A 15,188-nucleotide genomic window follows, 5' to 3' on the forward strand; every position below is an offset into this window, starting at 1 on the left:
CCCCTGCTGCTTCTCCAGCCCTACTTGCCTTTCTGGAAGTAGCAGCTTTGCTGAGCGCTGGCAGTATAAGCAGGCTCAAGGCCCAGACTCCTGATCAAATTAACTCTCAGTGTTAGAGCAGAGTTTAGTATCTTATAAGAACGCTTTGACCCAAAGAATTGTAAATTCTCAATATTCTTTGTGATTTGCATTAAGATTTGGTATTAACATTTCCTTCTTGGCATATCAGCTTGCAGTTATGTCTAGCAGCATCTGAAGTCATCTGTTGTGTATATATCAGAAGTTTCAAGGGTTCCTACTACTTTTTTTACCTGACGTGATTTTTGTTGTCTGTTGGAAAGACATATAAGCTGAAGCATAAGTCTCACCTGCAAAACAGAAGAGCGTTTGCAGTGAGAGGCACCAGAGTTGAAATTTGCTAGAAATTACTTTGGATAGCCCTGGAAACCCTTAATCATAATTCCAGACTTGACCTGACGAAGGTAAGGGAGTTTTGACTCTTGAAAGTTTCTACCCAGTCTTGTTCTCTAAGGTACTACTGGACTCAAATCTAACTCATCAAACCATGTCTACTATCCTGCTACCAAGCAGTAGATGGTTCTCTGCCAGAACATAAGAGGGGCCTTGCTGGGACAAACCAGGGGTCCATCTAGGCCAGTACTGTTTCCTCATAGTAGACAGCCAGGTGCCCCTGAACACCCACAAGCAGGACACAGAGACCAAAGCCTTCTGCTGCGATCTCCCCCAACAATTGACTTTCAGAGGTACTCTGCCTCTGAACATGGAAGTTCCATTCATCCTCCATGATGTTGTCTCATCTTCTAAGCAAGCAGCCATCCCTACGCCTTGTGCTGGTGAAGTCCATAAGTTAATTGTGTGTTGAGCAAAGAGCCTGGAACATAGGAACATAAGAAGAGCCTGCTGGATCAGACCAGTGGACCATTTAGTCCAGCATGCTGTTTCATGGAGTGGCTGACCAATTGCCCTGGAGGGCCAACAATATGGCATAGAATACTTCCTAGCACTGGTATCCAGAGGTTTACTACCTCTGAATGTGGAGGTTCTTCTTAGTTACTGTGGCTAGTAGCCACTAATAGATCTATCCTCCATGAATCTGTGTAATCCCCTTCTATAGCCCTCTAAACTTGTGGCCTGTCTCCCTATCTGTTCAATCTATGTGCAGAGCATATAAAGTAACCTGGATTAGATTTAGATGAAGGTGGAGGGGAAATTCGTAGAAGGAGCATTAACAACTTGAGATATGCAAATGATACCACATTACTGGCAGAAAGTGACAAAGCAGGATTAGAGTTGAACATCAAGGACACAAAAGAAATGATTACTGAGGAATTACACAACTTTAAGGTTGACAATGAAGAAATTGTTCAAGATTTTCTATTCCTTGGCTCCAGCATCAACCCAAAAGGCAGACTGCAACCAAGAACTCAGAAGGAGCCCGGGACTGGGAAGGGCAGCCATGAAGGAGCTAGAAAAGACCCTTAAGTGTAAGGATGTATTCCTGGTGGCCATGATCAAGGTAATTTTTACTGTAGTATTCCTCATTGGACAATGATTCATTTAAAATGCAGTGTTGGAGGACAGTTTTACAGATACCGTCGGCCATGAAAAATACAAATAAGTTGGTTCTAGATCCAATCAAGCCTGAAGCTAAAATGACTAAACTAAGCCTATTATTCTTTAGTTACATTATAAGACAGAGTCACTGGAAAAGGCAATAACGTTAGGAAAAGTTGAGAGCAGTAGGAAAAAAGGAAGACCCAACATGAGATGGATTGACTCAACCAAGGAAGCCACAAGGGCCCTCAGTATGCAAGACCTGAAGAAAGCTGTTAATGATAGGATGTTTTGGAGGTCATTAATTAATAAGGTTGTCATAAGTTGAAAGTTACTTGACAGCACTTAATACACACACACACACTTGTGGCCATCACTACATCTTCTGGCAGCAAATCCCACAAATGCAGTTTAGCAACTTTGGTAGCTGATTCTGTAGTCAGCTTTGATGCCTGTCTTCCATTTTGTACTTTGGTGCATTTTTGTGCATGTGTCATCCCTGTTTGGAATGCATCCAGTATTGCATTTCCACTAAAGATGCTGTTAATCAGCTTTAGCTCAGCACTTGTGCAGAGTAAATGCAAGGCAACTTCAGTACTGGATAGCTGATTATAGCATAATTGCTGGATCTCCATGAAAGCTGGATGCATTTAATGTACAGAATAACTGTTCTACCTCTGGCAAAATTGCTATAAAACTGTTTCCTGTGCCCATAATAGCTGATTGTTCCTGATGAATGGAGTCAAGGAACGGGTCCACAATGAGATTAAACACAAGTTTTGCTCCCCAACACAAACTATCACTGTACAAAGAAAGCTGGAAAAAAATAAGGCCATGCCAGTAGATAGGAGGGGGGAAAAGGAACAAGGCAACAAGAAAACAGCATTCTAGCCACCATGGATGTTGAGTCTCTGTACACCGACATCCCCCGTAACAATGGACTACAAGCCATTAGAAACATCATCCCTGACAACACGAAAGGAGATCTTGCCACTGAACTCTGCATGTTTGTTCTCACCCATAACTACTTCAAGTTTGGTGAGAACTTATTCCTCCAAATCAATGGCACAGCCATGAGCACCCACATGGCTCCACAGTATGCCAACATTTTCATGGTGGATCTAGAACAGCATTTTCTGAACTCCTACCCATTGGCACCTCTCCTACTTGAAGTTCATTGATTACACTTTTATTGTCTGGACCTATGACAAAGAAACCCTCAAGAGATTTCACCAGGCTTTCCACAACTTCCACCCCACCATCAATCTAACTATGAATTACTCTACACAAGAAATAAACTTCCTGGACACCACAGTAGGGATACACAAAGAACCATAAGTACCACATTATACCAGAAAACAACAGATTGGCAAACATATCTACACATGTCCAGCTACCACCCCAACCACAGCTACCACAATCCAAGACCTACGCTATAGTCACATCTGCAGACAGCAATACTCACTTGAAGGATCTACAGCAGGCATTTTTGTAACTATAATATCCTCCTGAAATGGTGAGAAAGATTATTGGAAAAGCCAGAATGATACCCAGGGACAGCTTGCTACAAGACAAGGCCAAATAAAATGACAACAGAACACCACTGGTGGTTACCCACAGCTCACAACTCAAGCCAGTTCAATGCACTATTAATAACCTACAACCCATGCTGAATAGTGACACTTCCCTCACAGAGGCATGGGGTGGCCTTTTCTTGCTTACAGTCTTTTAATCTAAAACAACTTTTCACCTACAATGGTAAACTACTTAACAGTCACATGGACTCTGCTGCCAAGGCCTGCAACAAACCAAGATACCAACTTTGCTCTCATATAGAACCTAGCAACACCATCAGCGGACCCAGCAACATCAGCCATACCATCTCAGGTTCATTCTCTAATGTGGTTTATGCCATCACATGTCAGCAATGTCCTTCCACCCTTTATATTGGACAGTCTCTTCAACAAAGAATTGAAGGACATAAATCTGACATTAGAATCCACAACATTAAAAAAAACAGTGAGGGAACATTTTAACCTTCCAGGACATTCAGCTGCTGACCTGTTTGAGCCAGTTTGTCAACATTTTCATGGTGGAACTGTTTGAGCCAGTTTGGTGTAGTGGTTAAGTTCTAATCTGAGAGAACCGGGTTTGATTCCCCACTCCTCCACTTGCACCTGCTGATGTGACCTTGGGTCAGTCACAAGCTCTGGCACAGCTGTTCCTGAAAGAGCAGTTTGTGTCAGAGTTCTCTCAGCCCCACCCATCTCACAGGGTGTCTGTTGTGGGGAGGGGAGGGGAAAGGAGTTTGTAAGTTGCTCTGAGACTCCAAGTGAAGGGCGGGGTATAAATCCAATCTCTCTTCTTCTTCTCTTCTAAGAGTAACAGTTCTCTTACAAAGGAATTTCAAAGGGAGATTAGAGAGACTGCTGAATTGCAACTGATAATGAAGCTCAAGACAATGCAGCCACCTGGATTTAATCAAAACCTAGGTTTCCTATCTCATTACCAATGCTGATTTCTCCACGTGTTCTTCCCCTCTGCATATCATACCTAATCCAAGTATGCCTGCTTTTGTCATCACCTGCTATTGTAATATGCCTGCTAATGTAATTTGGCCTCTGAAATTACTCCACTTTTTAATATAGAAGACTCACATTCTAGCTGTATCTGGAGAAGTGAGGAGTGACTCACAAAAGCTCATTCCCTGCCACGAATTTTGTTAGTCTTTAGGGTGTTACTGGACTATTGCTCTTTTCTAATGGTACAAGGTAGAACAATTTATTAGTTCTTCTAAAGCCCTTGACGTTTCACTATATGCTTCATTAGGGATCTTACATAGAAACTTCTCTGTCTCTCATGAAGTTTCTGTATAAGATCCCCTGATGAAACATATAGCGAAACAGATAGGGATCTAGAAAAACTAATAAACTTTTCTGCTCCTTTTATTTTTCTTGTATGACGAAAGTCTGTAGTTTGAGATCCTGAGTATTTTTCTTATATGAGTGACAGAACAGCAGGACAGTGACAGCAGAAGGTCAACTGAATGAATCTTAAGCAAATAGAAGGAATTGATTTAGCTGCTTTTCATGGGGTGTGTAAGAGTGTTTTAAACGGTAAGTGGGAGGTGACCTAAATACAAACCAGAGGCTGGTGGCAATCTGAGATGTTTTGCTGAGTCTTAAAGGGAGAGCAAAGGACCTCCCCCCCCCACCCCGAAGTAAGTGAATGACAATGGAGCGATATGGCCCTAAAAACTCAGGCTGGCCACTGCAACACAACAAAAGCCAGCCCAGTGACATCTGCTGCCCTTTCACTGCCTGCCCCATGCCACCAAATGTTCAATTGCTTTCTCTCCCCCCCCCCCCCGTCCTACTGTACTTAATGGGGAGGGGGGGAGTGAAAGAGACAGTTGTTTCTCCCCCCCTCCCCCATGGAAGGGGAAAAAAGCAGCCAAGAGATTAGTGAGCTGCAGATAATGCAGCAAACAAATATTGATTAAGCCAAACTGTTCGTTAAACAAGGAAAATCATTCTGCCTTGTGAGCATCCCCAGTCCAATGCTGAAGGGATCAGCAGTCTCAAATTGCAGACTCCTGAGGGCTGATTTGCACATTAATCTCACTGCATGGAGAAACGGCACTGCACAGAGAAATAAAGCAGTAATGTAGAATGATGGGGTTTGGAAACTTTGTGAATGGGGCAGCTGGAAAACGTGTAGCCTCTACACAAATGGTTTCTCTGGTCTCCTAGTTCATACATAGCCAGCTCTCCACATATGTGAACTGATGCTTATGCACTGGACTTTATCTTTGCTTTCTTTCTGGGACAGTGTGTACAACGGCATTTTCCTGTGCTCAAGATGGATGTTTGTTTCTAATGAATGGGGTCAGCCAACTGGTTCAACTGGTTCAACAGGAGTTTAAATTTAAGTTTTGGGCTTGAGTCACACTATAGAACATTTCAGCTTCTGTAACAGCATTCTGTAACAGCAATGAACAATGCAAAGTAATAGAGGAAAACAATAGAATGGGAAGGACTAGAGACCTCTTCAAGAAAATTGGAGAAATCAAGGGAGTGTTCCATGCAAAGCTGGCCATGATAAAGGATAAAAATGGTAGGGACCTAACAGAAGCAGAAGAGATTAGGAAAAGATGGCAAGAATACACAGAAGAACTATACCAGAAAGACCTCGATGTCCTTGACAACCACGACGGTATAATCACTGACCTCGAGCCAGACATCCTGGAATGTGAAGTTAAATGGGCCTTAGAAAGCATTAGTAACAACAAAGCTACTGGAGGTGCTGGTATCCCAGCTGAGCTATTCAAAGTCTTAAAAGATGATGCTGTTAAAGTGCTGCACTCAATTTGCCAGCAAATTTTGAAAATGCAACAGTGGCCACAGGATTGGAAAAGGTCAGTATACATTCCAATCCCAAAGAAGGGCAATGCCAAGGAATGTTCAAACTATCGCACAATTGCACTCATATCACACGCTAGCAAGGTCATGCTCAAGATCCTACTAGCTAGGCTTCAACAGTACGTGGAAAGAGAACTGCCAGAAGTACAAGCTGGGTTTCGAAGAGGTAGAAAAACTAGAGATCAAATTGCCAACATTCGCTGGATTATGGAGAAAGCAAGAGTACCAGAAAAACATCTACTTCTGCTTCATTGACTATGCAAAAGCCTTTGACTGTGTGGATCACAACAAACTATGGCAGGTCCTTAAAGAGATGGGAGTATCAGACCACCTCACATGTCTCTTGAGAAACCTGTATAAGGGTCAAGAAGCAACAGTTAGAACCGGATATGGAACAACTGATTGGTTGAACATAGGAAAAGGAGTACAACAAGGATGTATATTGTCACCTTGCTTATTTAATATATATGCAGAGTACATCATGCAAAATGCTGGCCTGGATGAATCACAAGCGGGAATTAAGATTGCTGGGGAAAAGATCAACAACCTCATATATGCAGATGATACCACTCTAATGGCAGAAAGTGAAGAGGACCTTAAGAGCCTCTTGCTCAGAGTAAAAGAGGAGAGCGCAAAAGTGGGCTTGAAGCTCAACATCAAAAAAACTAAGATCATGGCATCTGGCCCCATCACTCCTTGGCAAATAGAAGGAGAAGTCGTGGAAGTAGTGATAGACTTCACGTTCCTGGGATCCCAGATCACCACAGACTGTGACAGCAGCCATGAAATTAAAAGACGCCTGCTCTTTGGGAGGAAAGAGATGGCGAACCTAAACAGCATGATAAAAAGTAGAGACATCACCCTGCCAACAAAAGTCCGCATGGTCAAAGCAATGGTATTCCCAGTAGTCATGTATGGCTGCGAGAGTTGGACTATAAGGAAGGCCGAGCGACGAAGAATAGATGCTTTTGAACTATGGTGCTGGAGAAGACTCTTGAGAGTCCTTTGGACTGCAAGAAGATCAAATCAGTCAATCCTAAAAGAAATCAACCCTGACTGTTCCCTGGAAGGCCAGATAATGAAACTGAAGCTCAAATAGTTTGGCCACCAAATGAGAAGAGAGCACTCACTGGAGAAGACCCTGATGCTGGGAAAGATTGAAGGTCAAAGAAGACGGGGACAGCAAAGGATGAGATGGTTAGACAGTGTCATAGATGCAACGAACATGAAGTTGAGAAAACTTCAGAGGACGGTGGAAGACCGGAAGGCCTGGTGTGATCTGGTCCATGGGGTCGCGAAGAGTCGGACTCGACTGTGCGACTGAACAACAAAAAACAGCATTTCTTGGGCCTTGGCGTTTAGTCATGACAACCACATGACCACAGAAATGTCTTTGGACAGCACTGGCTCTTCGGTTTGGAAACAGAGATGAGCACTGCCCCCTAGAGTTGGATTCGACTCGCTTTCGAGCAAGGGAAACTTTTACCTTTAATGAATAAACTCAGTTCTGGATTTGAGTGCCATTTTTGGCTTGTTGTGTATGCTTTGGTAAGTCACACCTCAGTTCCTGGATGTTGAGGGTAAGAGCAGCTTGCTCGCAGACCTGGGAAGTAGTTAACACTAAGCTTGCCATTTGCCCACCCATAGTGGGTATCAAACACCTACACTCAGCCAGTGTCATGAGTCTGGTTGCTGTTGCCTCCAAGGATGAGAAAGAAATAGAAGAAGCTGGCCCCAGCCCCTGGATACTGCAGGACAGGCCCATAGCCATGGTGGGGAATTTGGGGGTGGAGCCCCACCGGGGAGGATGCCAGACCCCCAGACCCCCACCCCCACTCCTAACCTCTGCCCCTCTGCGGCCTCCTCCCCAGCTCTTCTCAGGAAGCTGCCCTGCTGCTTCTGGTCAGTAGCAGGCATTATACCATTATTTTTTTTAAAGAGTTTCAGAGGGGAACCAGGAAATGACAGGTTATAGTATAAACCATAATCACAGCACATAGAGGAATGAAGCCTGCTGAGGGAAAATCAGCATGGCTTCTGCAAAGGGAAGTCCTACCTCACCAACCTTTTAGAGTTCTTTGAGAAAATGAATAAGCATGTAGACAAGGGTGACCTGGTAGACCTTATGTACTTGGACCTTCAAAAGGCTTTTGACAAGGTACTTCACCAAAGACTCCTGAGTAAGCTTAGCAGTTATGGGATAAGAGGATGGGTTCTCTTATGGATTAAAAAATGGTTAAGTTACAGGAAGCAAAGGGTAGGAATAAATGGACAGTTCTCACAATGGAGGGAAGTAAGCAGTGGGGTCCCACAAGGATCCGTATTGGGGCTGATACTATTTAATTTATTCATAAATGTTCTGGAACTAGGGGTGAATAGTATAGTGGCCAAGTTTGCAGATGACACAAAATTATTTAGAATGGTAAAAACCAAGGCTGACTATGAAGAGCTTCAAGAGGATCTCCACAAACTGGGTGAGCGGGCAACAATGCGGCAAATGAGGATCAATTCTGGTAAGTATAAAGTGATGCACACTGGGACAAAAAACCCCAACAACAATCACCCAACTTCAACTATAGGCTAGTGAGATCTGAACTCACTGAGGCTGAGAGGGAAAAAGATCTTGGGGTCATAGTGGATAGCTCAGTGAAAGTGTCGACCTAGTGTGCTGCAGTGGTGAAAAAGGCAAACTATGTTAGGTATTAGGAAAGGGATTGTAAATAAAACGGCCAATATTATAATGCCCCTGTGTAGATCTGTAGCGTGGCCTCATTTGGAATACTGTGTACCATTCTGGTCACCTCATCTCAAAAATGACATCATAATGCTGGGAAAAGTACAGAGGAAGGTGACCAAGAGGATTAGGGGGCTGGAGCACCTCCCCTGTGAGGAAAGGCTGGAGAGCCTGGGACTTTTCAGTTTAGAAAAGAGATGACTAAGGGGGAGGGGGCATGACAGAAGTTTATAAAATTCTGCATGGGGGTGGAAATAATTGACAAAGAAAACTTTTCCCTAGAACTCCAGGGCACCCAGTGAAGGATGGGCAGTCAATTCAGGGCAGACAAAAGGAAATACTTCTTTACAAAGCAAGTGATTAAAATTTGGAATCTGCTGCCAGAGGATGTAATGATGCCCACAGGAATGAATAACTTTAAAAGGGGATTAGACAGATTCATGGAAGATAGGTCTATTGGTGGCTGCTAGCCATGGTGACTGAGGGGAGCCTCCATATTCAGAGGCCCTAATCTTCTGAATCCCAGGACTAGAAGGCAATGTCAGGGGAAGGGCCTCTGCCTCTATTCCCTGTGTTTGGCCCTCCAGAAGAACTGGTTGGCCACTGTGTGAGACAGGATGCTGGACTAGATGGACCCACTGGTTTGATCCAACAGGGCTATTCTTATGTTCTTAAGCAACTTGTCCAGAGCCCTTATGTGCCTGCTGTTGTTCCGTGCCTTGTTCTAGATGTCAGTGTGTTTGACCCTCTGGATAGTGACCTAGCTTGTGCTCTTTGGATTTGCCCTTCTGGTTTGACTCTTGGACTTTTGAATACCTGTGCTCTGACCCTGGACTGTGTTTGGACGGCACTCATTGCCTCTTGCCCAGGTGCCTGCCTGAACCTAGACAGTTCAATTCCAGTTTGGTGAGCCAATTTGATGTAGTGCCAGTTTGGTGTAGTGGTTAAGAACAGCGGACTCTAATCTGGAGAACCAGGTTTGATTCCCCACTCCTCCACATGCAGCTGCGGTTGTGACTTTGGGTCAGTCACAGTTCTTTGAGAGCTGTTCTTTCATGAGCAGTTCTCTCAGAGCTCTCTCAGCCCCACCAACCTCACAGGGTGTCTGTTTGGGGAGGGGAAGGAGATTGTAAACTGCTCTGAAACTCCTTCGGGTAGTGAAGGGCGGGGTATAAATCTAATCTCCTCCTCCTCCCCCTGCTGAGAAATCAAGGACTGGGGGAAAATTGGCTAGAAAATGGCCTCCATAGTGATGCTTTCGGAATTTCCCCAGTGTTTCTATTATCTTTACAATGGGGATTAGGAGAAATTCCTAGAGCAGGCATCCCTAACATTTTTTGAGGCTGTGGGCACTTTCGGGATTTTCAATCAGGGTAGTGTGTGCCGCCTGAAAATGGCTGCTACAGGAGGTGGAGCCAAACCCAAAATGGCTGTCATAGGAGCCAGGGGCAAATGTAACACCTCCCTCCTCACTTTGCAAAAGGAATAGCAGGAGGGGAGTAAAAAGTAATGAAGAGAATCCTGGGGAAGAAAAGGAGAAAGAATAGGGGAAATAAAAAGAAGGAAAGCCTGAAGGGGGAATAGAGCCACAAACCCGAATGCTTACTAGTCATCCTGATCCTCCAGTGGTTTCTGCTACTATTTTATCCATACAAAACTCCTTTCTTTGAATGAGGGCAGCTAGTAACAAGCCTTGCCTTCCAACGGCTCCACTGACTTCTTGAAGAGCTTGGTGAGCATCACAGTGCCCATGGCCACCTCACTGGATAGCCCTGTCCTAGAGTGTCGCCTGGAGGCGACACCACATCCTCCCTGAACTCCACTCTTCCCAGACACCTCCCTCAAAAATCTCCCAGCCTTTCCCAATCAATGCTGGCAACCCTAGTTAACACAAAGAAATGGTGTGGAAGTACTATTTTCAAAAGAACTAGGGTAAGGTGAAATAGTCAGGCACAACAGTGAAAAGAACAATTTCCCCAGCTAGTGAAGATATCTCCCCAGAAGAAGGGATAGCCTAAAAGTAGCCTCTCTGTAATCGAGGGAGTTACATAACTGATTTCTCCAGTTGCCATAATGCCATTCCCTCCCCCCCTTTGGACAATATTGGTGGTGGTCTGTGCGGTTTTAAGGGCGTCTGGCCTTTGTGCCGTCTTTCTGATCCTTTGGCCAGCTTGGGTATTCTGCTGCTGTTCCCTGGAGGAGCTTCACTTTTCAACATGTTTGACCCACAGACTCTCTCTAAGTGGCTACCTGTCAGTTTCCATTTCAGCCCTACCTTACTGTTTACATGAGTGCTGACCACTGGCTGACATATTACCTGTATTGATTCTCTAATAGCTGTCAAGGTGGAGAGAAAGACTATTCTAAGACAAGGCCCGGAGCTCTTAGCTGAGAAGGATCATAAACACCCCCCATTAAAGGTTTCATTCAATAACAATCTTTACTAAAGTAAATGGACATCAGTGGCCTCCTAGCAAGCTTGCCTAATGCAAAGGCCATTAGAAAACTGGGAGGCTGTGCTAGGGAAGGCTTCTCCTGCAGTATCAGTTTCAGCGATGTTTTCAAGTGCACCCTTTAATGAAAAGCTGATTTTTTTTCCTGAGGGCCATAAAAATAACAAACATATCTCCTTAGAGTTGTTTAGAATTGTCCTGTTAGATTTACAATGACATCTGGAAAGAAAGAAACCCCCCCCTGTAATTCTATTAAACATTTAATTACCACTGAGCAGGAACTTAGTTGCCTTCTGTAGACATTTATGTTATGGTACGGTAGTCAAAACAGGGTCCTGACCTGGATAACCCCGGGTAGCTTGATCTTGTCAGATCTTGGAAGCGAAGCAGGCTTGGCCCTGGTTAGTATTTGGAAGGGAGAGTTCCCTCTAAGCTGAGTTAGTGCAAGCTAGCTCACAGTTTTTTAGCCTCTGGCTTAGACATCTTTGTTTTGGCTCAGGAAGGATGACTCCAGAGCAAACTAATGTATGCAGTAGCCAAATAGCTCACTCACAACTGTAATGCCAGTAACTCACAAAGTAGAATTTTTGCTCACAAGACTCCACAGCTTAGAGGGAGCATTGGAGACCACCAAGGAAGTTCATGGTCCAGCGTACCTAAGGGACCGCCTTTCCCCATATGTTCCCCCACGAGCACTACGGTCGGGGACCCAACACCTTCTGGCGATGCCAGGCCCCAACGAGGTCAGGCTGGCCACCACCAGAGCCAGGGCTTTTTCGGTGGCGGCTCTTACCTGGTGGAACAAGCTTCCCGTGGAGATCCGGGCCCTGCGGGGCCTTGCATAGTTCCGCAGGGCCTGTAAGACGGAGCTCTTCTGCCAGGCTTATGAGTAGGAGCCGCCACTACCATCACTACCATCATAACCTGGCCCTGGACGAGAGAACACCAGTGTTTCCCGGAGCAGAGGACCCTGAGTTGGCGGGGCAGTTGCAATATGCCATCTTGTGGAAGACCAGAGCACTTTTTTAAATAATAATGTTATTGTATTGTAGAGTTTTTAAATGGTTTTAAAAATGTTTTATATTTGATACTGGCCTGTGTCTGATTGTAAGCTGCCCTGAGCCCGCGCAGCGGGGAGGGCGGGGTATAAATCAAATCTATAAATAAATATAAAAATAAATAAATGGTTGCTCTGTAGAGGCAGGCAACGGCAAACCATCTCTGAATATCTCTTGCCTTGAAAACCCTACGGGGTTGCCATAAGTCGGCTGCAACTTGATGGCAAAAAAGAAGGTAAAATTGTATTTATTTAATTCAGTTTATACCCCACGCTCCCCGGAAGGATGGAAGGTTATGTGAGGCACAGTGCAGACATTATGGGAGCAGCATGTCATTTCTGCTGTGTGTGTGTGTACATGGGGGTGTTTCCATTACTTCTCACTCAAGAGACACCCCTCATGCTGCATGTCCTCAGGAGCAGCTTCTTAAATGACATGGAGGGGCTACAGCAAATAGGGTGACTGACTTGGGAAAATCTATTTAACAAACAGAGATCCCACTTAGAACCCAACCCAAAGCCTGGAAGCAGTACTGGGTGAAGAAATCCAGTCTCCCAATTGCTTTACACTTAATATACCCAGAAATAATGCACTCAGTAAATTTCCATCGAAGCTTGGATTATGATTATGATTTTTTTTTAAATGAAAGTATATGGGAACTATCAACATTGTATTTTGCGAATTATTTGCTGTCAGCTGATGTAGATGTTTGATCTCCTACTTGCAGAATGCCTTTCTAGAAACTGAGAAGCTACCTTCTCTGTTAAAGTTCTCATTTGGCTGTGCATGGATCATTTACTTCAGAAAAGAGACAGCACTTGATCAGAGCAGCAAAATAAAAGAGGACTCCAATGGCATCTTAAGGGCTAACGAAATGTATCCCATTGCTAACATAACCTTTTTGAGTCAGAACTCAGTTCATCAGATGCACTTAAGTGAGCTCTGACCCACAGAGGTATATGCAGGAAGAAATTTTGTTAGTCTTTTAAAATGCCACGGGGCTCCTATGTTATTTGTTGCTTCAGGTTAACATGGATAACCCTCTGGAATGATCTTGATCAGACAAAACAATCTGCTTTGTAGAGTTTGCCCCTTTTTTGTATGTCTGTGGTCTTTTCCTCTCAAGCCAACCTATCCTCCCTGGATTCTAAGGAGCAAGAGAAAGCAAAGCTTCTTGATTTTGCAATATGTTGATGCTGGCAGTTATAGCAAAATATGCGCACTATTGCATGTGCATCAGCAGTGTGAGGTCGATCTGTCATCAGGAATGATTTTTACAGATTATCTAGTTTCCTGGAGGTTTGACTTGGTATTTATTGTTGACTAGGAAACAGGTGCTTTAGTGCCTTGACTTTATTTCCATGAACAACTTGAAAGGATGCTGAGCAGATGACTTTAACACAATGGCAGATGGTGGGTCTGCTTCTTGTGGGACTGCTGATTAAGGTAGTATGTTTTCCTCTTGATCCCAGTGGAATTGTGGTTTGCAAAGACTCTGCTCTGAAAGCTGTTGTTTGCCATGGCTCCAGCATCCATCTTGGTACTTGCGAGATAATTTCCATAATTTAGTTGAGCATTGAGGAACGGGCCTCTGAATAACTTTGTTCCTGCCTTGGAAGATCACTTGTCAGAACAGTGTAAAATAATTGTCAGTCTATACAGAAGCCTCATTAATGCATTCGTTTAACATACTACTATTGATCACACACAGACTTCCAGTCATAGTTTCAGAGATTTCTACAAGGAGCGATACAAAAGGTCAATTGGCAAATAGTTCTAAACCTGAGGTCAAAGGTGAATGCGTGCAGTCATTAAAAACAAATCACTGCAGATTAAATGCCTTATTTAGCTGGTAGTATGCTTAGAAGACAATTCCCCCATACAGTTAAAGTGTGATCAGTGTGGCCAGTAAGACCGAGTAAACCATTCCTTTTTATTATTCCACCCTAGCACATATAAGGATAGGCATAGGTTTACATTTCACATTCAGATAGGTCTTTCCTTTAAGAAGGCAAATGAGTAGTGCCTGAAACCCTAAGTGTTGGCTATATACATATCAATTCCCAAGGGCCTTTAAGCAAAAGCCCCTCTTAATCTGCCATACAGTGATCCAACCACCCTATTCTCATGAATTCCTTGCTCACATTAACTCTGATTATTTCTGCAATATAGCCAAAGCCAGTCTTCCGTAGCCAACCTATCCTTGCCTAATGAACTTTAATAATTATATAACACAAAATAATTAACAATAATTAGACAGAAGAAATTATTCCAGGAAGGAAGAGTAGTGAGAATATTTCTAAGAACTGTTTTATTTTGAAATGCAAAGAAAAGTGTCCCTGTAAAAACCAAATATGTGTATCTATTTAAAATTATAAAATTTCAACCTGTAGGTATATTTATGCTTGCAATATTCCAAGGCTTGCCAACACTTTATTTTTCCAGAAATGGTTCTATGGATCTGTATGGCAGACAAACATTCAACACAGCGCACACTGGATATGCTGTTCCGGGTGGACTTGAATTTGTCACATAGATGTGAAATGCTCAGAGCTTCTGCAGGGTAGGGAAGTACTGTAAACCCAGGAGGCTGAAGTTGGTTCCCAGTTCCTTGTTCATGACTTATTTGTGAATCCAACCACAAATAGTGAGGATAGTTTAAAAAGCTCTGAACCCCAAAGTAAGGTTTGGACCACCACAAATCATACAGTCCCACAGTCAGGGGGCCCTGCCCTCAGAGAAGACGTATGGGGTTTGGGTCCCCACACTTGAGACTAGTCACAGTCTCAGCTTAGCCTACCTCACAGGGATAAAGTGGTGGAGAGGAGGACTATGTAAACCACTCTGGGTCCCCATTAGGAAGAAAACTGGACTATAAATTAAGTTAATATATGAATCTACCTTGATCCTTAAAAATAAAAAAATGTACACATTCTCTAGTAAAGGT

The sequence above is a fragment of the Gekko japonicus genome, unplaced genomic scaffold, assembly GCF_001447785.1.
Source record: "Gekko japonicus isolate JY-2015 unplaced genomic scaffold, Gekko_japonicus_V1.1 scaffold289, whole genome shotgun sequence".
Taxonomy (NCBI): domain Eukaryota; kingdom Metazoa; phylum Chordata; class Lepidosauria; order Squamata; family Gekkonidae; genus Gekko; species Gekko japonicus.